This window comes from Delphinus delphis, chromosome 17, assembly GCF_949987515.2.
Source record: "Delphinus delphis chromosome 17, mDelDel1.2, whole genome shotgun sequence".
NCBI lineage: Eukaryota > Metazoa > Chordata > Mammalia > Artiodactyla > Delphinidae > Delphinus > Delphinus delphis.
In genome coordinates, this window is record NC_082699.1 from 9,297,105 (window position 1) to 9,325,040 (window position 27,936).

The 27,936-nt window shown below is 40.4% G+C and overlaps 1 protein-coding gene across 1 annotated transcript in view; it reads left to right on the forward strand.

Moving 5' to 3' along the window:
- Positions 1 to 27,936, forward strand: part of NKAIN3 (sodium/potassium transporting ATPase interacting 3) — a 511,505-nt gene that overhangs the window by 386,305 nt on the left and 97,264 nt on the right. The gene's annotated exons all lie outside the window — the stretch shown is intronic.

A 27,936-nucleotide genomic window follows, 5' to 3' on the forward strand; every position in this document is an offset into this window, starting at 1 on the left:
AGAATCTGCTCCCACCCAGGCCTTGGGAAGGCAGACTGATTGTGACAGTAGATGTGACGGCTTCTTTGTCATTAGTGTCCGTAAAGAAGTATCAAGAAATTTAATATCCTTTTTATATTAAAAATTTTTTTTAATTAGGGAGAATGCCACAGATTGCTACTTAAGTGTATCATGAAGTTTAGGTTCTTGGTGCCTGTTTTTACAAGCAAATCGAATTCAAATCTTTCAGGATAAAAAGTGGCTTTAAAACATCATTATTGTGTGTGATTTTAACACATTCAAAGTTTTTTCACCGCAAAGTTGTGAACACCTATGATAAATTAGCCTTTTTAGTTGGAATTCCTTTCAGGTCAGGATATTGACACTCTTGAAAATAAAAGCACATCTGTATGTCCAAAACCCACTCTTTTTTTCATTTCTTAATGTTCCAACTTAGATTTCATCACTCACCCTTAGAATCCACTGTTTAGTCCAGTGATCAAATAGAAAATTTTCTTGTCTAGGGAAAGCTTTTTATTGCAAAAAAAATTTTTAATGAAAAAACTAAATAAAACAAGGTCAAAAGTTCATGCCAGGAACTAATTAGAGCATCCAGGTTTTGTGGACACAGTAATATGCCCTGATTATCCAGACAAGTAACCGAAGAAGTAATAAATTTTGTGGTGATGAATCCAATTCAAAGTATCAAGAGATGCTAAGACATTTCAGTGCCCTTTCAACTCCCATTGTTTCCATTCCTATCAACATGCAAGACTGAAATTCTGTCCACACGATACCCAAAACATTCAGTTAATTCAGTTTATTCAACCCAATTAATTCAATATGAAAAAAAAATCACCAATGAATTGACAAGCTAGTTTTTACAAAAAAGTTGATCCAAACAGTCCCAGTCCAAGAAGCTTTTATAGAGACCATCTAAAAAGCCAGGGCTTCCATCTCAACTCCTTATTTCCTCAATAAGTCATTGTACTGCCTTCTTCCACGTAAAAAATCACCTTCAGGATCCTATAGTGCCTCTCTTACCCCAGTGCAATGAGCCTTTTCTATGTCATCAAATCCAAAATTTCTAAAATCTCATTGTCTCTAGCCTAGCGAATTAAAAGAGTGCTGGTGATTCCACTAAACAGGTTAGAGATTCAGTCATCCTCTGAAAAGCCTCCTAATTTACATCTTTCCAACCTCCCGCCACAGAGGAAGTGACCACCGAGGTCCCCAGTGACCTTGCTCTGTGTGATAGATGGAGCCTAAGGTGAACCCCAATAATCCTCTCTTTCCATTTATGCCCTTGCATAATCTCCTCCTCTTGCGTGTTTGGACTGAAGTGTATGTTCTAAAATTAGATTGGGGTAATATTTGCACAGCTCTGTGAATATACTAAAACTCACTGAATTGTACACTTTAAATGGGTGATTGGTATGCTATGGGAATTATATCTCAATAAAGCTGTTTTTTAAAAAGTATCATATACTATGACTAAGGGGGTTTATGCCAGGAGTGCAAAGCTAGTTAACGTATAAACATCCAGTCTTTTCTTATTTTTCTTTCCTGCTAAAATTAATACTGCAATGAATAGAGATGTTATCATATTTTTAGAGAATGTTTTAGATAATACATCACTCCCTTTTTTAAATTTAAAATCAAACAGGAATACAATACAGGAAACAGACAGATAGAAATCTGAATATGAGCTTTATCCCTCATAAATCCAGTTGAAGAGCATGGCTTTAAATAGGGCAACTAAATGGGCTTTCTAATCCTTGCTTCCCAAATTAGGCACCCTCACAGCTGGACAGTCTGGGCTCCCATGGGACCAGGACTGAATTAAGTGACAGAGAGCAGACAATGCCTGCGTCCTGCAGGAAGGCTGGCTCTCTCGTCCCCACCTCTACATGCCTCAAGAAAGAGAAAAGGGCTGAACTCAAGTGCTCCCACATCACGAGAGAAAATTTAGTCCCTCCAAATGTATGCACAGGAATGGAGATAAACACTACAAATTAAAGGAATTTTGCAGAGTTACTTACACTAGACATATGAAAATCACAATTAAAACTTTCTATGTTTGTGGAATGAATAAATGATTAAGAATAATTGCATTTAACATTATAGTACTGAATCGTTTTTATCCCACCTGGAATAATATATTTTTAAGTACCCTCCATTTTTGTGTATTGGGGGAGGGGCAGCTTGGAGGTTATTAAGACACTGTAGGAAAACCCTGCCCCAACCCAGTACTCCTAAGGGATTGCCACCTGTTTCCCAGGGTGGGTGGTATCAAATAGGATCACAGAGATTGGCCAAGTTCTGCCTCATTACTCATCTACTTATGTGGAAGGATGCACATTGAATTACTTATTTAAACGTACATAATCTTTGCTACTGGATCCTATGAGAATTAATTCAACCCTCATATCAGTTTTTCATCAGTGGTAGAAAGAAACACACCTGGACTGGAATTCTGTTGCTACCATATCCTGGGTAAACTTTAAGAAGTTCCACTTCTTCATCTGTAAAGACAGTAATGGTGTCTTTTTTATTGGGTAATTGCAAGACTTGGAGATTATACATATAAGGAACCAAGCGCAGTGATTGGCCCATAATATGCATTCAATAAAGTTTAGCTGATAATAATATCACAAGTACCAGCATGCCCATAAAGATGTTAGCCCAAGATTCACAGGACATATGGAACTTCTCTGAGAAAAGTGTTACATAAATGGTAGGTATTTCATATAATATTATTATACATAGATCATCAAAGATGCTGCCTCTTACTGGAAGCAAAGACAATTAATTAGCTATAGATGATTTAAGTAAGATTTGCTGTGGTAGTGAAAAAAATTTTCATATCAGGACATAAACACAATAATGTATATCCCAGTACTTATGGGATAGCCCGCAATAGTGGATGTGTCTAACCTTGTTTACCACGAATGCTTGGGAAAGTTGAAAAACAAAAAACAACACCTACTGAGGGTCCATCATGAGTGATCCAGGGAGCAGTAACAGAAGGGCACAAAAAAGAGAATTGGTCGTGTAATTGCATTCTGTCAAACAGCTAGACAAGCAGCCTGCAGTTTTGCATTAGAATGCGTTTGGTTATCCCATGGACAATGGGCTGGTGATCCTATAAATATTTATTGCTGAACTAAAGAAAGCAGCATAAGCTCTTACCCTCTGCGAAAGGTCCGTAACCTGCACGGTGCCAGTAAAGTATGAAACCCTGATGATTTGGTTACTTCTTAACGTGCTCGGTACATGTGAACAGTCTGGACGCAGTCGTCAGGGGCACGCTCCTGGAGGGCAGTCGTGAGCATATGCTTCAGTGGGTGAGCTCTCAGACCCACAGCTGCTCTCCAACCCGACCCGAAGCAGGACAATGTGGAACCCACGGGTTAGCAGATTTACCTTTATTGGTTGGGAATAAGGATTAACCCTTTATGAAGAGACTGAATGTGAGAACAAAAGGAGAAAGGGGGGGGAAACATTTTTAAATGTTTTATTGGTTGGGAATAAGGATTAACCCTTTATGAAGAGACTGAATGTAAGAACAAAAGGAGAAAGCGGGGGGGAAACATTTTTAAATGATTCTGTGTCTGTATACATTACATAATGTTATTCCTCCACTGTGCCTTGGAAGATATAAACTAATTCTTTCTTTGAAAGGCATGGCATCACTTAAGCAATGAATATACTCCATTTCCAATTCTGTGTGCTATATGTGTTGAACAAACAAAAACCAAAAATATACCACTTCTGGTTTTGCAGATCTTTTCATATCCTGTCTACTCCCAAAAAGATTTAGACTGCTAATAAAAAAGCACAAAACTAAAAAGACCAAAAACAGCTATTGATAAAACAAAGAAAACAATCAAAAATCAGAGAGAGAGGTCAAAATCTGCTGGCAGAGAAAATCTGCTATAACTAAACGTGATAATTATGAACTTCCTTGGCAACCAGAACAAAGAGGAAAACAAATACTGCCATCCTCTTGTTTTAAACAGTTATGATACCTTCTCAAAACTGCACATCAATACACCATTTATTTTTCTTGCTGTGTTGGTATGACAATGAGTGAGTACCAATAGGCAGTGAGCAATGGGCTCCTTGTCTGCATGTGTGTGTGTGAATAGTCCATGAACTTTTTTTTTTTTTGCGGTACGCGGGCCTCTCACTGCTGTGGCCTCTCCCATTGCGGAGCACAGGCTCCGGACGCGCAGGCTCAGTGGCCATGGCTCACGGGCCCAGCCGCTCCGCGGCATGTGGGATCCTCCCGGACCGGGGCACGAACCCGTGTCCCCTGCATCGGCAGGCGGACTCTCAACCACTGCGCCACCAGGGAAGCCCCATGAACATTTTTATTAACAGTTGAAGTGGAAGCTCAGAGGCTACTTATGAATTCAAAGATTAGGACCTTTAATGCAGGAATTCTAGAAGGGAAATAATTATCTCAAACATGTGCTCTATGTCTGGTACGTTTCCAAGCACTGGGGATACACAAAGAATGGGAGGGCATGGTCCTGTTATCGCTACACTTGAGAAAGACATAGTTTTGAATAAGTAATTGCAACTCTGATCAGTGTTACCTATAGTGATAGGTGCATACTCCTCCTGTCACCAGTAGCAAGGAGATTCTGTTCATCCTTGGTTGACCAGAGCCCTTATCTCTGCTAAGTGGGTAGGTTCTGGAGTTAGAATACCTGGGTTTGAATTCTAGGCAGTGATTGGTCTAGATGACCAATGATGAGGTCTGTGACCTCAGCCAAGTTACTTACCCTCTCTGTGCTCCAAGTTCTTCATCGTTAAAGTGGGGACAACAGTAGTACCCACCTCTCGAATGTCATTGTGGGGATTAAACGGGTCTTCTTCTCATGGCAGTCACAGGGTTCCAAGAGCATGCTAGTGAAAACTGCAAGGTCTCTTGAGTCCTAGTTTTGGATGTATTAGCTCAAACCTCGCTTCTAAAGTATTCCACTGGCCAAAGGGAGTCACAAAACCAACCCAGATTCAAGGGACGCGGAAAAAGGTTCCACCTCTTAATGGAAGAGTTGCAAAATAATGTGGGCAGTGTTATAATCTTCCACATGGCAGTGGGGATGAAAAGGCCACTAAAAGTGTAGGATGAATAGATCTTAATGCTTGTTTGGACACAGGGAAGAAAGAGGAAAGAAAGGAACCAATAATGACACCACATTTTCTGTCCTGAGCAAGTAGGTGTATAATTTTGCAAATCACTTGGTACTGAATTGAGAATCAGCCCACATTTTAAACTACAATTTTAAATTGTGTTATTATGTAGGGTCCTTCAAAGGTACTTGCCAACAACTCAGGTTCTTTTGAAAATCAAAATTCTCGATGCTATTTAAATATTGTTGAATTTTCTTTGACTCTATACCTCCAGGGCTTAAAAAAAAAAATTCTTCAGTGTGTAGACTAAGACATATTATTTGTAATTGGTCCATTAGAACAAATTCCATATACACCTGATTTATACCAGTTATTTTGTTGTTGTTCATGAGCAAAACATGAATATCTGACTTCTAGAAAATGGATACAACGATGCTACTTCCAAATGAAAGGTTCTTGGTACTATCCATATATCCCTAGTTCCCTAGCTGTTACAGTGGAAAATGTGTTGACATTTTCCTTTAATAGAGAACTCCTAACAGTGTAAATGGCTGTTCCTCATGGTAAGAATTAGCTCATTTTAAGTAGCTGTTTTGACTTTCACTCATTGTAAAGATTGAAGTCTTCTCTGCTGAGAAAACTATTGTCCTTATTCATAATACAAATTCCAGAAAAATTAACAGCATTACTTTACCAAAAGGCCTTGAAAGTAAATATTGTTGATTATACCTACCTTTGTATATGCACATTTGGTGCTTTACTGTGAATACCTGTAAATATCTCTCCCTGTCTTCCCTTCCCCTTCTGCACAGCCACTGCCTTAATTTAGACTTTGAACAGTTCCTTAATGAGTCTTCCTGCCTGAAGTCTCATTGGGCTATTCTCTACATGTTTCTAAAATGCAAATCTAATCATTAACTTCTCTACTTAAAAAAAGTTACTGTCTCTCCTTTGCCCCCAGAGTCCATTCCAAGCCAATATTTTCAATGGATTTCAGAATAAACAAGTTACTTTAAACTATCCTCAAACTCTTGAAGGAAGGATAGATACATTTGCAAGGAAACTGAGTTATTCCAAAGGGCAGACTACTCATTTTCTTGGCTATAATTCAATCATTATGTTCGACAATTATTTGAGTGGAAATATTGGATATAAGTTGTGTTTAGTGCTTTAAATTTCAAAATATTGTTGTTTATTTTGATTTTTCCAAGCTTATTTCATTCCACATGTAAGTGGTGGGGTATGATATACGTGATGTTACCACGTGATAAGTGCCTTTTGATTTTTGAATTTTTTACTTGTTTGGGATCATCTTCTAAAATTTCAGTGCTCTTAGGTTAATTAAAAGCACACACTGGGACTTCCCTGGCACTCTGCGCTTCCACTGCAGGGGGCCTGGGCTCGATTCCCGGTCGGGGAACTAAGATGCCACATGCCACATGGCGCGGCCAAAAAAGAAATAAAAGTACACATTTACAGAGTACTGGCTTGTGCCAGAAATGGAAATAAAAAACACGGTCCTTGTTCTCAAGGACCTCATGGCCTTTTAGGTAGCCTTTTAGACAAACTTTTAATGGAGAAGAGTAGTGTAGTGTGGCACATGAGAACTAGGTATTGTGGAAGAGTGGAATGAAGAAAGGATCTATGAAATCTAATGAAATCAGGGCAAGTTTCACAGATAAGCTACCATTTGAAATAAGTCTTGAATAGGAATTTGCAGGTTGAAAAGTTAGGGAATAGTATTCCAGTTAGAGGGAATGACATAAACACTTTTATGAAACAGTATGGTTCAGGGAAGCCTAATGATTTATCTGAGCTTAAGATTCAGTAGGAAAAATGGTAGAAGGTAAGGAACTCAAAGGTGCTGGGCTAAGTGTTCTACGCATGCCCAAGGTGGTACACAAACAACACAGTATCAGGATGAACAGCATGCAACTGACACCTTTGTAGATCAAGAGTTGAATACATTGTGAATCAACTATACTTCAATAAAAATTTTCTTTAAAGCCAAACACAAGTATCCTCTGCTTTTCAAATGTTTGCTTTATGCCACTTCACTGTTTCAAAAGACCTACATTAGCTTTCACTAATTAAAAGGAATCCGAGGAGGATTTTTGCTTTTTCTAAAAAAGGTGAAAATCGAAAATAGCTTTTGTTTTGCAGCAAGCTGTCATAGCGGCAGCGGCACCGTCAAGCTCCTTCCCCAGGAACCACATTCAGCATCTCAGCAGCCAGCAGCCAGAGCTTTGAAATGTGTCTGTGAGCACCAGTGCTTTATCGCAATTTATTTTGTGCCCCCGTTATCAAGATATGTCCTAAGGTCATTGCTTCTCCGCTTTATGCCTTTTCAGTTTACGAAGGGTTTCCTAGGCATGCTCTCCTTTCAGATAGCAGAGCAACCTATATTGGAATTTCAGAGATTCAGACTTCTCAAACTCAGCTTTGGCATTTCGAAGTGAGTTGGTCTCACTTGACACATTTGCTTATGAGAAAAAGAGGCCCCCTTAATGTTTTTCAGATAAGGATGGTTGACTAAGGAGAAACAGGTGTAGCTCTCCCAGGAGTCCAAGGAGACCTGGACTCGGCTGAACACCGTGGAAAATAAATAGACGTGACCCCGACTCTGACCCGGCCATGGCATCGCCGTCCTTCCTGCTGACCCATCCCACTTTTTCTCCTGTGGCCCTAGACTTCCTCGGCTTACTCATAGTTTCCACTCCTTCATGCCTTCAACTTACTACAGACGTGGCACCCCCAGCCCTACTCCAAATCACAGCCCTCTGGCCTCAGCTCTCTCCAGCGACTGAGAATGTGCACATGTTTTGAAGTTCTAAGAGGTTGAATCTCATTGGCTCAGCCCCTCTTTTGGTGCTAGGCTGTAGGTCACAAGCCGGTGTATAGGCTGGCTCTCTGTCTCTCCTTGGGGCCACTCCCCCCCTGCAGGTTACCTGTGACAATGGGAATAGCGTGGCAGTTAGTGGCAGCCAGTGTGGGTGCAGCTGCTCATTTCCTTGGTAAAGTTGGGTGAGTGTCTGGCAGCCGGTTCCAGAGGTCTGAGAGGACCTAACCTCTACCTTTTCATTTTCAGCTCTAGGAATATCTAACCAATGGGTCCTCAGTATCATTACCCAGAATATCTATAATCCTCATCTCACCTGACGTTTTGGGGGTTCAATAATTCCTACCCTTGCTGGAGTTTCAGCCCGAGGGAAGGAAAATATCACCAATTAAGTAGCAACAGCATGATGCCCTGTTTTATCAACTAAATCCTTTTAAGTATCTAAGCAATAGTTGGGAGTCATTCCTTTTACCTACGATTTTAGACATACTTGAATATCTACTTTTTTATTTTTAAAACAAAGAGTCTCTCTTATAAGTCCAATAGCTATCAGGAAAACAAGTGAGCTGCAGTGCTGTCAGTAGCTTCGCTCTTTTTCTCTTATCATCTCTTATGGGGTATTTCTTTTGCCACCATCAGTAGCCTTTGCGCGCGTAGAATATTATTTCTCTGCAGGAAGTAAGGTGGCTTGACTGGTAAGAAATGGCCTCATAATGAAGTGATTATTTTTAACTGTGTAGATTCTAGTCTGGCTCCAATAAATATCAAATAGAGCATGAGACAAATGTCATAGAAAATTCCGTTTTCACTTCCGATGTGGTGTATAAGTACAAGAAAAATCCATTCAACTGTCACTGATAAATGCTCTTAATAAATAAAATGTCATCAGGCAAAAACGGAACTCAGTAACAATACTTAGAAAATAGTCCTCAAACCTGAAGCTACTCTCGGGAAAATCTATAGCTCCCCACCCCCCCGACAAATATACCTAAAATACTGGGCTTAAATCTCTGAAAGTGTTTCTTGAGGTAAGTGAAGTGTCAGGAAAGGAAATTGAAAGTTGGTAAGGAGGAGAACTGGAGGTCTCTTCAATGTCAACCCTCCCCTTAGCCTCATTTTCTTTCTTCTTCATCTTCTATAGTTGTTATTTATCTGGGGGAGAGTTGCCAGTAATGTGAGACTTCCAGACAGTTGCCTGTGTCCCTAAGATGCCATAATAATTTGTCTTTCCAGCATTAAGAAAACTCTAACTCTGTGGAAATGCAGAGAAGGTCCCCAACAGAGGGGCTGTGGGAACAGATACCACTTAACTATTGCGATGGAAGTCCATTTTAGTACGGAATTCTATTATAAAATCAGGTCTGTTCCTAAAAGAATTCCCAGTAAACTGAACTGGAAATCAAGACATAGGTCAAGAGACATGCAGTGCTGGGCCACTCTGGGTTTTTCTCCAGCATCAGTTAACGCTGGAGAATTTCAGGAACACCATACTATCTTTCAGAAATCGCAGAACACTATCTTACTTATTTCCCATTGTCTACATTAAAACAAGCAGACATTAGACAGGGGCCATTGCCTGGGCTCTGAAGAACGGAGGGAATGGGATAGGTAGCAAGCAAAGGGGGCACATGGATTACCTTTCCAAAATCATGACTAGGACTTCCCCACAATGCATATTACTCTTTTAATATTTTATAAATCTAGCTTTTTTTTTTACATCTTTATTGGAGTATAATTGCTTTACAATGGTGTGTTAGTTTCTGCTTTATAACAAAGTGAATCAGTTATACATATACATATGTCCCCATATCTCTTCCCTCTTGTATCGCCTCCCTCCCACCCTCCCTATCCCACCCCTCCAGTCACAAAGCACCGAGGTGATCTCCCTCTGCTATGCGGCTGCTTCCCACTAGCTATCTACCTTACGTTTGGTAGTGTATATATATCCATGCCTCTCTCTTGCTTTGTCACAGCTTACCCTTCCCCCTCCCCATATCCTCAAGTCCATTCTCTAGTAGGTCTGTGTCTTTATTCCTGTCTTACCCCTAGGTTCTTCATGACATTTTTTTTTCTTAAATTCCATATATATGTGTTAGCATACGGTATTTGTCTTTCTCTTTCTGACTTACTTCACTCTGTATGACACACTCTAGGTCTATCCACCTCATTACAAATAGCTCAATTTCGTTTCTTTTTATGGCTGAGTAATATTCCATTGTATATACGTGCCACATCTTCTTTATCCATTCATCTGTTGATGGACACATAGGTTGTTTCCATCTTCGGGCTATTGTAAATAGAGCTGCAATGAACATTTTGGTACATGACTCTTTTTGAATTATGGTTTTCTCAGGGTATATGCCCAGTAGTGGGATTGCTGGGTCATATGGTAGTTCTATTTGTAGTTTTTTAAGGAACCTCCATACTGTTCTCCACAGTGGCTGTATCAATTTACATTCCCACCAGCAGTGCAAGAGGGTTCCCTTTTCTCCACACCCTCTCCAGCATTTATTGTTTCTAGATTTTTTGATGATGGCCATTCTGACTGGTGTGAGATGATATCTCATTGTAATTTTGATTTGCATTTCTCTAATGATGTTGAAGGTTCTTTCATGTGTTTGTTGGCAGACTATATATCTTCTTTGGAGAAATGTCTATTTACGTCTTCTGCCCATTTTTGGATTGGGTGGTTTGTTTTTTTTGTTATTGAGCTGCATGAGCTGCTTATAAATTTTGGAGATTAATCCTTTGTCAGTTGCTTCATTTGCAAATATTTTCTCCCATTCTGAGGGTTGTCTTTTGGTCTTGTTTATGGTTTCCTTTGCTGTGCAAAAGCTTTGAAGTTTCATTAGGTCCCATTTGTTTATTTTTGTTTTTATTTCCATCTGCCTAGCAGGTGGGTCAAAAAGGATCTTGCTGTGATTTATGTCATAGAGGGTTCTGCCTATGTTTTCCTCTAAGAGTTTGATAGTTTCTGACCTTACATTTAGGTCTTGAATCCGTTTTGAGCTTATTTTTGTGTATGGTGTTAGGGAGTGATCTAATCTCATACTCTTACATGTACCTGTCCAGTTTTCCCAGCACCACTTATTGAAGAGGCTGTCCTTTCTCCACTGTACATTCCTGCCTCCTTTATCAAAGATAAGGTGACCATGTGTGCGTGGGTTTATCTCTGGGCTTTCTATCCTGTTCCATTGATCTATATTTCTGTTTTTGTGCCAGTACCGTACTGTCTTGATTACTGTAGCTTTGTAGTATAGTCTGAAGTCAGAGAGCCTGATTCCTCCAGCTCCGTTTTTCTTTCTCAAGATTGCTTTGGCTATTCGGGGTCTTTTGTGTTTCCATACAAATTGTGAAATTTTTTGTTCTACTTCTGTGAAAAATGCCAGTGGTAGTTTGATAGGGATGGCATTGAATCTATAGATTGCTTTGGGTAGTAGAGTCATTTTCACAATGTTGATTCTTCCAATCCAAGAACATGGTATATCTCTCCATCTATTTGTATCATCTTTAATTTCTTTCATCAGTGTCTTATAATTTTCTGCATACAGGTCTTTTGTCTCCTTAGGTAGGTTTATTCCTAGATATTTTATTCTTTTTGTTGCAATGATAAATGGGAGTGTTTTCTTGATTTCACTTTCAGATTTTTCATCATTGGTGTATAGGAATGCAAGAGATTTCTGTGCATTACTTTTGTATCCTGCAACTTTACCAAATTCATTGATTAGCTCTAGTAGTTTTCTGGTAGCATCTTTAGGATTCTCTATGTATAGTGTCATGTCATCTGCAAACAGTGACAGCTTTACTTCTTCTTTTCTGATTTGGATTCCTTTTATTTCCTTTTCTTCTCTGATTCCTGTGGCTAAAACTTCCAAAACTATATTGAATAAGAGTGGTGAAAGTGGGCAACCTTGTCTTGTTCCTGATCTTAGTGGAAATGCTTTCAGCTTTTCACCATGGAGGATGATGTTGGCTGTGGGTTTGTCATATATGGCCTTTATTATGTTGAGGAAAGTTCCCTCTATGCCTACTTTCTGCAGGGTTTTTATCATAAATGGGTGTTGAATTTGGTCGAAAGCGTTCTCTGCATCTATTGAGAAGATCATATGGTTTTTCTCCTTCAATTTGTTAATATGGTTTATCACATTGATAGATTTGCATATATTGAAGAATCCTTGCATTCCTGGAATAAACCCCACTTGATCATGGTGTATGATCCTTTTAACGTGCTGTTGGGTTCTGTTTGCTAGTATTTTGTTGAGGATTTTTGCATCTATGTTCATCAGTGATATTGGCCTGTCGTTTTCTTTCTTTGTGACATCCTTGTCTGGTTTTGGTATCAGGGTGATGGTGGCCTCATAGAATGAGTTTGGGAGTGTTCCTCCCTCTGCTATATTCTGGAAGAGTTTGAGAAGGATAGGTGTTAGCTCTTCTCTAAATGTTTGATAGAATTCGCCTGTGAAGCCATCTGGGCCTGGGCTTTTGTTTGTTGGAAGATTTTTAATCACAGTTTCAATTTCAGTGCTTCTGATTGGTCTGTTCGTATTTTCTGTTTCTTCCTGATTCAATCTTGGCAGGTTGTACATTTCTAAGAATTTGTCCATTTCTTCCAGGTTGTCCATTTCATTGGCACAGAGTTGCTTGTAGTAATCTCTCATGATCTTTTGTATTTCTGCAGTGTCAGTTGTTACTTCTCCTTTCTCATTTCTAATTCTATTTATTTGAGTCTTCTCCCTTTTTTTCTTGATGAGTCTGGCTAATGGTTTATCAATTTGGTTTATCTTCTTAAACAACCAGCTTTTATTTTATTGACCTTTGCTATCGTTTCCTTCATTTCTTTTTCATTTATTTCTGATCTGATTTTTATGATTTCTTTCCTTCTGCTAACTTTGGGGTTTTTTGTTCTTCTTTCTCTAATTGCTTTAGGTGTAAGGTTAGGTTGCTTATTCGAGATGTTTCCTGTTTCTTAAGGTAGGATTGTATTGCTATAAACTTCCCTCTGAGAACTGCTTTTGCTGCATCCCATAGGTTTTGGGTCGTCGTTTCTCCATTGTCATTTGTTTCTAGGTATTCTTTTATTTCCTCTTTGATTTCTTCAGTGATCACTTCGTTAAGTAATGTATTGTTTAGCCTCCATGTGTTTGTATTTTTTACAGATCTTTTCCTGTAATTGACATCTAGTCTCATAGCTTTGTGGTCAGAAAAGATACTTGATACAATTTCAATTTTCTTAAATTTACCAAGGCTTGATTTGTGACCCAAGATATGATCTATACTGGAGAATGTTCCATGAGCACTTGAGAAGAATGTGTATTCTGTTGTTTTTGGAAGGAATGTCCTATAAATATCAATTAAGTCCATCTTGTTTAATGTATCATTTAGAGCTTGTGTTTCCTTATTTATTTTCATTTTGGATGATGTGTCCATTGGTGAAAGTGGGGTGTTAAAGTCCCCTACTATGAATGTGTTACTGTCGATTTCCCCTTTTATGGCTGTTAGTATTTGCCTTATGTATTGAGGTGCTCCTATGTTGGGTGCATAAATATTTACAATTGTTATATCTTCATCTTGGATCGATCCCTTGATCATTATGTAGTGTCTTTCTTTGTCTCTTCTAATAGTCTTTATTTTAAAGTCTATTTTGTCTGATATGAGTACTGCTACTCCAGCTTTCTTTTGGTTTCCATTTGCATGAAATATTTTTCCATTCCCTTACTTTCAGGTAAGTAAGGGAATGTCTCTAGGTCTGAAGTGGGTCTCTTGTAGACAGCAAATATATGGGTCTTGTTTTTGTATCCATTCAGCCAATCTGTGTCTTTTGGTGGGAGCAATTAGTCCATTTACATTTAAGGTAATTATCGATATATATATTCCTATTCCCATTTTCTTAATTGTTTTGGGTTCGTTATTGTAGGTCTTTTCCTTCCCTTGTGTTTCTTGCTTAGAAAAGTTCCTTTAGCATTTGTTGTAAAGCTGGTTTGGTGGTGCTGAACTATCTCAGCTTTTGCTTGTCTGTAAAGGTTTTAATTTCTCCATCAAATCTGAATGAGATCCTTGCTGGGTAGAGTAATCTTGGTTGCAGGTTTTTCTCCTTCATCACTTTAAATATGCCCTGCCAGTCCCTTCTGGCTTGCAGGGTTTCTGCTGAAAGATCAGCTGTTAAACTTATGGGGATTCCCTTGTGTGTTATTTGTTGTTTTTCCCTTGCTGCTTTTTTTTTTTTTTTTTTTTTTTTTTTTTTTTTTGCGGAGCACAGGCTCAGCGGCCATGGCTCACGGGCCCAGCCGCTCCGAGGCATATGGGACCCTCCCAGACTGGGGCACGAACCGGTGTCCCCTGCATCCGCAGGCAGACTCTCAACCACCGCGCCACCAGGGAAGCCCTCCCTTGCTGCTTTTAATATGCTTTCTTTGTATTTAATTTTTGACAGTTTGATTAATATGTGTCTTGGCGTATTTCTCCTTGGATTTATCCTGTATGGGACTCTCTCTGCTTCCTGGACTTGATTAACTATTTCCTTTCCATATTAGGGAAGTTTTCAACTATAATCTCTTCAAGTATTTTCTCAGTCCCTTTCTTTTTCTCTTCTTCTTCTGGAACCCCTATAATTCGAATGTTGGTGCGTTTAATGTTGTCCCAGAGGTCTCTGAGACTGTCCTCAGTTCTTTTCATTCTTTTTTCTTTATTCTGCTCTGCAGTAGTTATTTCCACTATTTTATCTTCCAGGTCACTTATCCGTTCTTCTGCCTCAGTTATTCTGCTATTGATCCCATCTAGAGTATTTTTAATTTCATTTATTGTGCTGTTCATCGTTGCTTGTTTCATCTTTATTTCTTCTAGGTCCTTGTTAAATGTTTCTTGCATTTTGTCCATTCTATTTCCAAGATTTTGGATCATCTTTACTATCATTATTCTGAATCCTTTTTCAGGTAGACTGCCTATTTCCTCTTCATTTGTTAGGTCTGGTGGCATTTTATCTTGCTCCTTCATCTGCTGTGTGTTTTTCTGTCTTCTCATTTTGCTTATCTTACTGTGTTTGGGGTCTCCTTTATGCAGGCTGCAGGTTCGTAGTTCCTGTTGTTTTTGGTGTCTGTCCCCAGTGGCTAAGGTTGGTTCAGTGGGTTGTGTAGGCTTCCTGGTGGAGGGGACTAGTGCCTGTGTTCTGGTGGATGAGGCTTGATCTTGTCTTTCTGTTGGGCAGGTCCACGTCTGGTGGTGTGTTTTGGGGTGTCTGTGGACTTTTTATGATTTTAGGCAGCCTTTCTGCTAATGGGTGGGGATGTGTTCCTGTCTTGCTAGTTGTTTGGCATAGGATGTCCAGCACTGTAGCTTGCTGTTCGTTGAGTGAAGCTGGGTGTTGGTGTTGAGATGGAGATCTCTGGGAGATTTTCGCCATTTGATATTATGTGGAGCTGGGAGGTCTCTTGTGGACCAGTGTCCTGAAGTTGGCTCTCCCACCTCAGAGGCACAGCACTGACTCCTGGCTGCAGCACCAAGAGCCTTTCATCCACTCGGCTCAGAATAAAAGGGAGATAAAGTAGAAAGAAAGAATTAGTGGAAGAAAGAAAGAAAGAAAGAAAGAAAGAAAGAAAGAAAGAAAGAAAGAAAGAAAGAAAGAAAGGGAGAAAGAAAGAGGGGAGGGAGGGAGGGAAGGAGGGAGGGAGGGAGGGAGGGAGGAAGGAAGGAGGGAAGGAAGTAAAAAAAGAATAAAGTGAAATAAAATAAAGTAAGATAAAATATAATAAAGTTATTTAAATAAAAAATAATTTTTAAGAGAAAATAAAAGAAAAAAAATTTTTTTAAAAATACAGACAGAACCCTAGGACAAATGGTGGAAGCAAAGCTATACAGACAAAATCTCACACAGAAGCATACACATACACACTCAAAAAAAGAGGAAATGGGGAAAATATCATAAATCTTCCTCTCAGAGTCCACCTCCTCAATTTGGGATGATTCATTGTCTATTCAGGTATTCCACAGATGCAGGTGCATCAAATTGATTGTGGAACTTTAATCCGCTGCTTCTGAGGCTCAGCTGGGAGAGATTTCCCTTTCTCTTCTTTGTTCTCACAGCTTCCGGGGCTCAGCTTTGGATCTGGCCCCGCCTCTGCGTGTAGGTTGCCTGAGGGCGTCTGTTCCTAGCTCAGACAGGACGGGGTTAAAGGAGCCGCTGATTCGGAGGCTCTGGCTCACTCAGGCCGGGGGGGAGGGAGGGGCCCGGAGTGCGGGGCGGGCCTTCGGCGGCAGAGGCCGGCGTGACGTTGCACCAGCGTGAGGCGCGCCGTGCGTTCTTCCGGGAGAGTTGTCCCTGGATCACGGGACCGTGGCAGTGGCGGGCTGCACAGCCTCCCCGGAAATGGGGTGTGAATAGTGACCTGTGCTCGCACACAGGCTTCTTGGTGGCGGCAGCAGCAGCCTTAGCGTCTCCCGCCCGTCTCTGGGGTCCACGCTTTTAGCCGCGGCTCGCGCCCGTCTCTGGAGCTCCTTTAAGCAGCGCTCTCAATCCCCGCTCCTCGCGCACCAGGAAACAAAGAGGGAAGAAAATGTCTCTTGCCTCTTCGGCAGGTCCAGACTTTCCCCCGGACTCCCTCCCGGCCAGCCGTGGCGCACTAACCCCCTGCAGGCTGTGTTCACGCCGCCAACCCCAGTCCTCTCCCGGCGCTCCGACTGAAGCCCGAGCCTCAGCTCCCAGCACCTCCGCCCCGGTAAGTGAGCAGACAAGCCTCTCGGGCTGGTGAGTGCCGGTCGGCCCTGATCCTCTGTGCGGGAATCTCCCCGCTTTGCCCTCCGCACCCCTGTTGCTTTGCTCTCCGCCGCGGCTCCGGAGCTTCCCCCCGCCCCTCCGCCACCCACAGTCTCCGCCCGCGAAGGAGCTTCTAGTGTGTGGAGCCCTTTCCTCCTTCACAGCTCCCTCCCACTGGCGCAGGTCCCGTCCCTATCCTTTTGTCTCTGTTTATTCTTTTTTCATTTGCCGTACCCACGTACGTGGGGGGTTTCTTGCCTTTTGGGAGGTCTGAGGTCTTCTGCCAGCGTTCAGTAGGTGTTCTGTAGGAGTTGTTCCACGTGTAGATGTATTTCTGGTGTATCTGTGGGGAGGAAAGTGATCTCCGTGTCTTACTCTTCCGCCATCTTCCCCAGCAATTCCTAAATCTAGCATTTAGTTTATTAAACTTTTTTGCAACAAAGGATAGATTTTCTTTTCGTTAATTTGTACACCTATGCCCTTGTGAACATATATAATTTATGGATTATTTTTATTGTCTTATATTTCAAATTAACAGAAAGTAATATAACAGAGACCTTTGTACCCAAATTGAGCAAGTATTAACATTTTGCCATTTTTTGTTTCGGGTATTTTAAAATAAAACTTGCAGATATCATCAAAGCACCTTTTTCTCCCACTTTCTTCATCAGTAGATGTTGTCCTAAAGTGGATGAGTAATCTTCCTCTCATAGTTTTTATCTAGTTAATCAATAAAGAATTGCAATGTAAAGATTATAGATTTTTAAAATTTCTTGTTTTGTGCCTTCAATTCACCATGCTTTTCCCTTGCTTCTACTCCTTTCCTGCTTTTTTGTGAGATTCATCCATTTTCTTTATTCCCGTCACTTCCCTTCTGCTAGTTAAGGAGATATGTATATTTTTCTGGTCTTTCAGTAGTTACCCTTAAAGATTCACATATGTACTTGATTTAAAAATCTAAGTTTATGTTTTTATCTTCCTTTTGAACATAATACGGACATAAAGTCCTTGACACTTTAATTCCAGACATCCCCCTCTCATTTTCCATATAATTTTGTCTAGTGTTTTAGGTCCACCTTATTTATAAAGGCCACAACTTAGTGACTAATATTTTTATAGAAGCTGCTTATTTTTTTCTTTTTCCCAAGTTTTCCCTTGGGATAAACGATGCTTTTTTTTTTTTTTTTGCAGTACGCGGGCCTCTCGGGGTTGTGGCCTCTCCTGTTGCGGAGCATAGGCTCCGGACGCGCAGGCTCAGCGGCCATGGCTCAGGGGCCCAGCCGCTCCATGGCATGTGAGATCTTCGCAGACCAGGGCATGAACCCGTGTCCCCTGCATCGGCAGGCGCACTCTCAACCACTGTGCCACCAGGGAAGCCCAAACGATGCTTATTTTGATATTTGCACCTGCTTATCAATTTCCTTGATCACTACTGCTGCTTGCATATAACCCCTCTTTGTTCTAGGTTCAGTTACCCTTGAAGTAGATGAAGTATATGCCTTAGCAGTTCTTTCATAGAGCTCGGGAACAGTAAACTCTGGTTTCATTGGTCTGAATGGCTTTCAGCTACATTCTGTAATAGTAGTTTAGCTCAACAGTTATCCTAAGTCGACAGTGTTTCCCTCAGCATACCATCTTGTGTTGTCTCTTGTAACTGTCGAATGGTATTAATCACACTGGTTTGATAAGTATTCCCAGAAACGTGTATGTGCAAGGAAATATCTGGCCTGAAATTTTCATGGGGAAACAATCTTATAGGTAATTAAGTAGTTCCAGTACTACTTTATTTAAGTCTTTTCAAAATAATTCAGATTCAGTTTTTTAAAAATGCATTCAATGCCTATCGAAGGCTAGAGGCTTTCCCGTTTCACTGCATCTCACAATCTTAGCAAATTTTAATAGCTCCGAATTTTACAGATGAAGAAACTGAAGTGGCCAAATATTTACTCTTGATCACACAGCTAAGAAATGGCATTCATGGGCTGCAAACCTAGGTCTTGTGATTCCAAACCAGTCTAGTTGCGTCTACAATTAATAAAGTTATTTTGTATCCCTTCACTTGTTTTTATGACAGTGAAAGGAAATAGACTAATTAAAATCCAGAGCCCTTGGTCACTCTCATTTAGTGATCACATCATTTATGGTGTCTTCCTCAGGAAGTCCAAGGTGAAAGTCAGCTCCCTAAGTTCAAGGACTGCAAAGCCCAAACCTGCCCTGAGGGCGGGGGAAGAGACTTCCCTTTAGAAGAGTCAGCTGCTTGCTTGAGTGGTTATGTTTGTGAGTTTCAGATTCAGGGGAGGTTCCCACGGTCACATGCTGAGAAACTGAAAAATGGAAAACTGGAAAAATAAATGACCTTTGAAATACAGAAGCGCCTTTACGCCAGAGAAAAATGTAATTTGGTTTTCAGGCATATTTCTCTTCTTTTATGATTTGAGGATATCACCAGGCAGGCCAGCAAGTCTAATGGGAGATACTTGGTGAAGTAGGTCATTTCTGGAATAAAAGTGGTTCTTTTTTTTATTTATAGCATGCGAACATGGGAATTAGGGGGACTGAGTTTCCGTCTGGATCCTGAATCCAATTTGAGAACACACACACAAGTCATTCCGTTTTTTCGCTTAGGAAATGTGAAATCTGAAGGAGATATCTGTCTTTTAATATGTGAGCTAAATGCGTTTCTATTTATTGGACAAACTTTGATGTTCTTATTTTATGTTTTTATTTACCATACTGTGTGTATATGCATGTAGATAGGTGTGTATGTGTCTAGGTAGGTAGGTGTGGATTTTTGCTTTCTTTTTTCCCTTCTCCTGACTTTTGTTAACTTGATAGTTTTAAATACTCCTGGTTCTACTTATGTATGTATCTATATGTTTATTTGCTGCCCACTTGGAAAGTGCATATATGTTTTCTCCCATTAAAGATTATCCTGGGCTTCCCTGGTGGCGCAGTGGTTGAGAGTCCCCCTGCCGATGCAGGGGACACGGGTTCGTGTCCCGGTCCAGGAAGATCCCACATGCCGCGGAGCGGCTGGGCCTGTGAGCCATGGCCGCTGAGCCTGCGCGTCCGGAGCCTGTGCTCTGCAATGGGAGAGGCCACAACAGTGAAAGGTGTGCATACCACAAAAAAAAAAAAAAAAAAGATTATCCTTAGTTTCTTCTTTACATTTTTAATTAAACTTTTAAATTTTAAGAGAAGTGTAGATTTACATACAGTCATAAGAAATTATAAAGAAAGAGCCTGTATACCTTTAGCTAGTTTCCCCCAATGGGAACTGTATCTTGCACAACAATATTATCACAACCAGGATATCGATATCGTTACAGTCAAGATACAGAGAATTTTCGTCGCCGCAAGCATCCCTCCTATTGCTCTTTTCTAACGTTCACCCACTTCTCTCCCTCCCTGCCCCTCTTCTCCACCTCAGTACCTGATCTTTGGCAATCACTAATCTGTTCTCCATTTCTACAATATTGTTATTTCAAAAATGTTATCTAAATGAACTCATAAAGAATGTAAAGGTTTGGGATTGGCTTTTTCTCACTGAGCTTAATTCCCTGTCGACTTATCCAAGTAGCTGCATGTATCAATTATTCCTTTCCATTGCTGTCATAGTAGTATTCCTTGCTAAGGATATATCACACTTTGTTTACTCATTTGCCTGTGGAAAGATACCCAGATTGATTGCAGCGTTTGGCGGTTACAAAGAAAGCTGTTGTGCGTACTTGTGCACAGGTTTTTGTGTGGCCGTAGTTTTCATGTCTCTGGGATAAATGCTCAAGAGTGTAATTGCTGGGTTGCGTGGTAGTTGGATACATAGTTTTTAATGAAACTACCAAATTGTTTTCCAGAGTGGCTGTACCATTGTACATTCCTACTGGCAGTGTATGCCTAATCTAGCTTCTCTGCATCCTCACCAGCATTCTGTGTTGTCACTGTTTTTTATTTTCACCACTCTTATAGGTATATCAAAAAGTCTCATGGTTTTAACTTGCAAGTCCCTGATGGTTACAGCTGTTGAATAATTTTTCATGCACGTATTTGCAATCTGTATATCCTCTTCAGTGAAATGTCTGTTCATGTCTTTTGCCCAGTTTTTAATTGGATTGTTTGCATTTTTTACTACTGAATTTTGACAGCTCTTTATAGATTCCAGATACAGCTTCTTTGTTGAATACGTAACTTGCAAATATTTTCTCTCGGTCCATAGCTTATCTCTTCGTTCCGTTAACTGGGCCTTTCACAGAGCAAAACTTTGACTGTTCACAAGGTCCAGTTTATCAATTTTTTTCTTTTATGGATCACATATTTGGTGTCAAGTCTCAGTCTTTGCATCGCCATAAACTCCAAAGACTTTTTCCTACACTCTTTTCTATAAATTTTATAGTTTTACATTTTACATTAACACCATAATCCCTGTTGAGTTGATTTTTTGAATAAGGTGTGAGATTTAGGTCAAGAATAATTTTTGCCTGTGGTTACTTCCAGCACCATTTGTACAAATGGCCATCTTTCTCCATTAAATTGCTTTTGCACCTTTGTCTAAAATCAGTTGGACATCCTTCTGTGAGTCTATTTCTGGTCTCTGTATTCTGTTCCACTGGTCCATGTATCAGTCTCTTCATCAATATCATACTCTCTTGATTGCTACAACTATACAGGAGGACTTAGTAGTGGATAGAATGCTTCTTCCCACTTTGTTCTTTTATAGGATTGTTTTACCTATCCCAGGGCCTGTGTATTTCTGCATAAATTTTAAAATAAGTTTGTCTATGACTATAGGATAGTTGCTAGAATCTTATTAGGAATCACATTAAATATATACATCAATTTAGGAGGAAATGATATCTTTACTTTGTTCGGTCTGTATGAACATGATATGTCTCTTCACTGTTTAGAGCTCCTTTGATTTCTTTCCTTGGCATTTTGTAATTTGCAGCATACAGATCCCTATACATATTTTGTTAATTTACACATAAGTATTTTATTATCTTTGGAATGATTGTAACTATTTTCAAATAGTTATTTTCAAATAGTTATTTTCCACATATTCATTATTAGTATATAGAATGTGAAAAATTTTGTGTAATAAATGGTCTAATTTCTTCAGCAAATAAGTGATATAAACAAAAAGGAAACTAAGTGAATATAGATTAAAAGGCACTTAAGAAACAAATCAGCCAAATGTAATATGTAGTCCTCATTTGAATAAAACAACTGTGAAAAAGATATTTATGGGACAGTTGAAGATATTTGAAAACAGATTGGATGGAATAGTAAGAAATTATTGCTAATAATGATTTAATAATAATATGAATAAGGATATAATATTGTTAATAACAATGGTAGTTAAGGAATTATTGCTAATTTTATTAGGTAATATAATGGTATCGTTGTTAAGATTTTTAAAAATCTTGTATGTTTGAGTTAAAAATTGAAGTGTTCACAAATAAAACAATCACAAATAAAACAATCCCAGATGACCGGGATTTGCATTAAAATAGTCCAGAAAAATAATTGCAGGTGATAAATGACTCATAATTGACCAAAAGTTACTGTTGATGTTGGTTGATATGAATGAGAATTCATTTATACTATTCTCCCTATGCTAATTCTATGTTTGGAAATTTCCATAATAGTAAGATATATTGCTTAATCATCACCACTTTACATAACAGAACATTTAGCACCTAATCTTCATTTTAATTTATTCTGAGTCATAGACAGCATTGATTAATTTTTCAGTCACACTAGTCATATTTCCTTCTTTTGGGTTATGGTGTTCTGTATTTTGTGGCATTGGTAACAGTCATGGCATTGGGGGAAAAATAATTTATTGGAGCAATTTGTACTTCCTCTGTGGACTGGATGAAGATGGAATTTTTTTCAGAGAAATTACTGGGGACAAGATCTCTTTATCTCCATTACTGTTGGACTCATGAAAGATTTTTATCAGCTCTGAAATTGTAGGCCCACACTTTTGACTCTGAGAATAAGCTGATAGGATTTGAAAACTTTCTGTCCAAAAGCTTGCAAAAAATTTTATAAATATAAAAAATAAGCTTCAAATAGTCTCAGTAAACAAATTTTATTTTTAAAAAACAAGGAAAAGTATTAAAAGTTCGGGGGAGGACCTGCCTGATGAAGGAAAGGACCAGGCAGGGGAAACAGTATTGATTTTTTAAAAATTATCTTAGGAAAATATTGGCTGGAGTAGGCAGGAAACCAAGGCGAGAGGTTGGGGTTATGAAGCTGAAAGATAGTAACCATATGGCTGAGGGTACTTCCTAACTAACAAACTCTTCCAGACGTACAAATTTGTATTTAATCCTGTAGGAAATGGAGGGCCAACGGAGGTTTGAAATGGGGGAATAACAGAGTCGTATTTGTTTTGTAGTTATAAGATAAAGATGTGGAGTGTGGGATAAAGGGGGAGCGATCTGGCAATAGCAACATCAAAAAGGGGAAGCTGTTGGGACTTCCCTGGTGGCACACTGGTTAAGAATCCACCTGCCAATGTAGGCGACATGGGTTCGAGCCCTGGTCCAGGAAGATCCCACATGCCGCGGAGCAACGAAGCCCGTGCGCCATAACTACTGAGCCTGCGCTCTAGAGCCCACGAGCCACAACTACTGAGCCCACCCGCCTAGAGCCCAAGCTCCGCAACAAGAGAAGCCACTGCGATGAGAAGCCCGCGCACCACAAAGAAGAGTAGCCCCCGCTTGCCTCAACTAGAGAAAGCCTGTGTGCAGCAAAGAAGACCCAACACAGCCAAAAATAAATAAATAAAATTTTTTTTAAAAAAAAGGAGGAAGCTGTTGAAATGGTCTAGACAAGAGATGATGAGAGCCTGAACACAGCATTGGGAATGAAAGGAAATGCTTTCGCTGAGACAGATTTAATTAAGATTTGGCGTCTCAGTGGAAGAAAGGGGAGAGAGAAGAATGACTCACCGGATAGTAGCATCATTAAGCAAGGTAGAGGATACAGAACTTAGAACAGGTTGGGGAGGGAGGACATGAGGAGTGCGGGATTAGACACGCTCGCTGTGAAGGTCCACAGGACATCCAGGCAGCGCTGAGGATGACAGCTTAGGATCAGAGGTTAGTTGTCCTCTTTGGCTGAAGTGAAAGGTATTCCATGCCCAGGAAAAATGTGTAGAACAAGAAGACAAGAACAAAGGCAGAACCCTGGTGAACCCACAGACTAAGGTGGGAACGAAGGAGGGGCAGGTTAAAAAGCAACGGCCAGAGGTAAGAGAGAGAATTACAGCAAAATGATATCAATTTCAGGAAAGCTCCCTGGAGTAGGTGAGATCTGAGGAAGTGCTTGACAATGGAAGATGATTATATCGGGGAGTAACAGTCTGTGAAGAAGAAACTCTCAGTAAACAAACATAAACAAGAACGTGCATATTTAGCTAAATAATTTGAAGCAATCTGCGTCTACAGCGCCTTTATTTTTGTTTAATTATCTTTGCAATATGTGTTTCCTGGTAGTTTTTGTTCTCTTAAACCTGTCACAGGCATAATTATAAGCAGGAGTATTTTAATTAATGCTGATTGCATTTTACCTTGATACTCTTGCAAAATTCAAAGCCTAAATTATCTTTTGTAATAATGAGTTACAGAGTTTGAGCTTTTAATTTCTATCAAATGACAGTTGAAGTAAGAATGATACCAACTGTTGCCTAGTAGTATGTGTTTCCCCTCTCTGTTGATAGTAAATGTTTTATTTTATAACTGGCAAAGTCAACTCTCAAATATCTAACTGCCAAGCAGGTGATAATCTGTGGCAAAGTTTTATGCTTCATGATCCATTAGGATGGAGACAGGGCAGTGGTGGATTTTATTTTCTCTTTTCTTTGTGTTTTTATTTCCTCTTTCACTCTGTCGAGATTGAGGTCTTGTCTCCATACCAAAGTTCACATTTAACACTCAAACACTTAAATGTCTTTCTCATCACTGGAAAACGTTTCTGTCCAGAAAGACGGTAACCTTAGAAGGAGAAATAGCAGTTGGATTACTGGAATTTTTTTTTTTTTTTTTTGCGGTACGCGGGGCTCTCACTGTTGTGGCCTCTCCCGTTGCGGAGCACAGGCTCCGGATGCGCAGGCTCAGCGGCCATGGCTCACGGGCCTGCTCCGCGGCATGTGGGATCTTCCTGGACCGGGGCACGAACCCGTGTCCCCTGCATCGGCGGGTGGACTCTCAACCACTGCGCCACTAGGGAAGCCCAGGAGGACTTTTTTTTTTTTTTTTTTCCGGTACGCGGGCCTCTCACCGCTGTGGCCTCTCCCGTTGCGGAGCACAGGCTCCGGACGTGCAGGCCCAGCGGCCATGGCTCACAGGCCCCGCCGCTCCGCGGCATGTGGGATCTTCCCGGACCGGGGCACGAACCCGTGTCCCCTGCATCGGCGGGCGGACTCTCAACCACTGCGCCACCAGGGAAGCCCCAGGAGGACTTTTTGAACAAGAAACAGAATTGGAGAGATAGTACTGCTGGTAATGCTTCTCATTTTGAAGCACATCATTATTTTTGAAGTGGTCATGAATTTCTAAATTACATATTAAAGTGAAAGACACATACCTCTATGCTGGATCCACATGTTCAGCACATCAATATTAGTGTAGATGATAAAAGATAATGTATTCGGTTGCTGAAAATGTCCTTCTTGAGTTCCCATCTTCATCTCATTTGAAGGACACAACAGGTAGAAGATTCCTAAGAAATCCACACTGCCAGGTCCTTGCATGCATGTGCCCATAAATGGATCTTACTAAGTGACACATGTTATTGAAAGGGGAAACTTGAGATAATAATGAATTTCTTATTTACTGCACATTAGAAAGGGAAACCCACAGAAGCTGTACTTTTTGGTGCAAAGTGGCTGTAGCCTTGCAATTGAAAAGCCATTATACAGAGGCTGATGACCAAAGCTACAGATTAGGGCTGGAAAAAAAAATCCCTCCAGGATGCAACTGTGAAAATCCAGTTTCTCGTTACTAGTTTATGATCCTCTGTGAAGTTTAAATTGGGTTGAGGAAGGTGGCCAAATCCTTGTGTTATCAAAATGAAGCGTGTTGTCAAAAGAAAAAGGTACCAACTGATCTATAGTGGTTGTTCTATTGCAGATTTTATCTTCTTGATGGTGGGGCATAATTTATTTCCTCTCACTGGAAGGGGAAAAAATATTTGAAGGATTCTGAGTTAAAGACATCAAAAAATCCCATTGAGAAAAGTACAGAATTAGAAAGCAGTTGATTCTTTAGCACAACAAGATTGTTTCAATGAAAGCATTAACATGAGGTAAATTTTATGTTAATCTATAAAGCATTTTACCTTAATGATCTGACTTGCATGTGTGTAACATATGTGTTGGTTTTGTGTGGTTTAGTATTATAAGGAAAGTATCACAGGATAAAATTAACTAATCTAGGGGACTCTAAGAAAGGCTTACATTAGAACCAAATTGGGAAATGATTCTCAACTCTTTTTCTGCACACACATCACAGAGTACTGCGTCACATTATTCTTGCCGTACTTGGGCTAAGCGTTCAGGTTATTATGATGTCACGTGTAGCCTGAGAAGTCCCAGGGACCATATTTAGGAGATGCACCCTTCAGCTAAAGATGTTCCCCAGCGAACAAATATACAGATGCACAAGCAATCATAAGTCATTCCCCCTTGGCATTGTAATGCTAAGTACAAATAAATTGCATATAACGCTGAATAGAAAACTCACAAGGATATATTTCAAGAATGTTATGGAGGTGAAGCCTGATAGCAAATTCAAACGTAGCCATCTATGAAAAGAACCATTACTTAAATTTGGTTTAAAAGCCAGCATCATATTGCTACCCTTGAACTTCAGCAAAAATGAGAGTGTAGCATTGAGAAGATAAAAATCCACAAACTGATTAGTAAAACCCTTCATGATCTACCACAAATCTACCTTTCCGCTTCAAGGCTGCCACTTTCCGTCTCAAAGCACCACTCAACTGTGGGAGTGCCTCCCACCTTTATAATCACATAGGTTTGTATATTCAGGGACATTATTTTCTGATAGATGAGTCAGGGCAACTCCTTCTAATTCCCACGAAACCGTCATTTAGGCTCAAGCCAGGGTTGTTCTGACCTTATCCTCTGTAGTAGCAAAAATTAAACTCCCACACTGGCTGTCTTAGATTGGATTCCGTGAGCAACAGACTCTGAGGTGGAACTTTGCACCTGGAAGTTTAATGGGGTGTGTTCTGAGGATGCAGACAGGGCGAAGCGAGCAAGTGGGACTGAACAGAGGGGAGAGGTGAACCGCAGTGAAATCTCACAGAGACATCACCTAATCCCCCAGGGAGCTCTGGAGCTGTCAGAGCCCTTCAAAGTTGCTCACTTTGAGGGAAGGAGGCTGAGATTTTTTATTGCTGCATTGACCAGCCATTGGATATGGACCCCTCCCTGACCTGGATGAGACGGCTTTCTTCAGCTGAGAGAAATTTCCCAAAAGCGATTGAGTGAAGAGCCATCAACAACCAACACTCCCAGTCGCTGGGAGAATGAGCGCTCAGCCCCCCGTGGGGACCTGAGTGATGGGCCACGACTCGGACTCCACCAGCCTCACGTCCCTAGCATTCTCATCGTCTCCTCTATCCATTCGTGTAGCATATTTCATAGGTACTCAATCTACCAGATACATGATATCTTGACAATGTAAAGGTGAATGGAAGATGATCCTGTGGTCTAAGGGAAGAAAAAAACATACAAGAAAAAAAAATCATGGCGAGCACCATAATAATAGTAGTTGCAACATGCTTTGGGAATACAAAAGAGGGAGTTTTACTTCATGGAGAGATTCAGTCGCTCTTTCATGGGGGGGTGGAAAGCTTGAGTGCGGTGCTTGTATATTCCAACTTCCCAGTTTCCCACTTGGCCTGGAATGCCCTCACCACTCTTTTTTATATATATATATATTTATTGATTTATTTATTTATTTTTGGCTGCGTTGGGTTTTTCTTGCTGCGCCCAGGCTTTCTCTAGTTGTGGCGAGCGGGGGCTGCTCTTTGTTGCGGTGCGCGGGCCTCTCATTGCGGTGGCTTGTTGAAGAGCACAGGCTCTAGGCAGGCGGGCTTCAGTAGTTGTGGCACGCAGGCTCAGTAGTTGGGGCTCGCGGGCTTAGTTACTCTGTGGCATGTGGGATCTTCGCGGACCAGGGCTCAAACCCAAGTC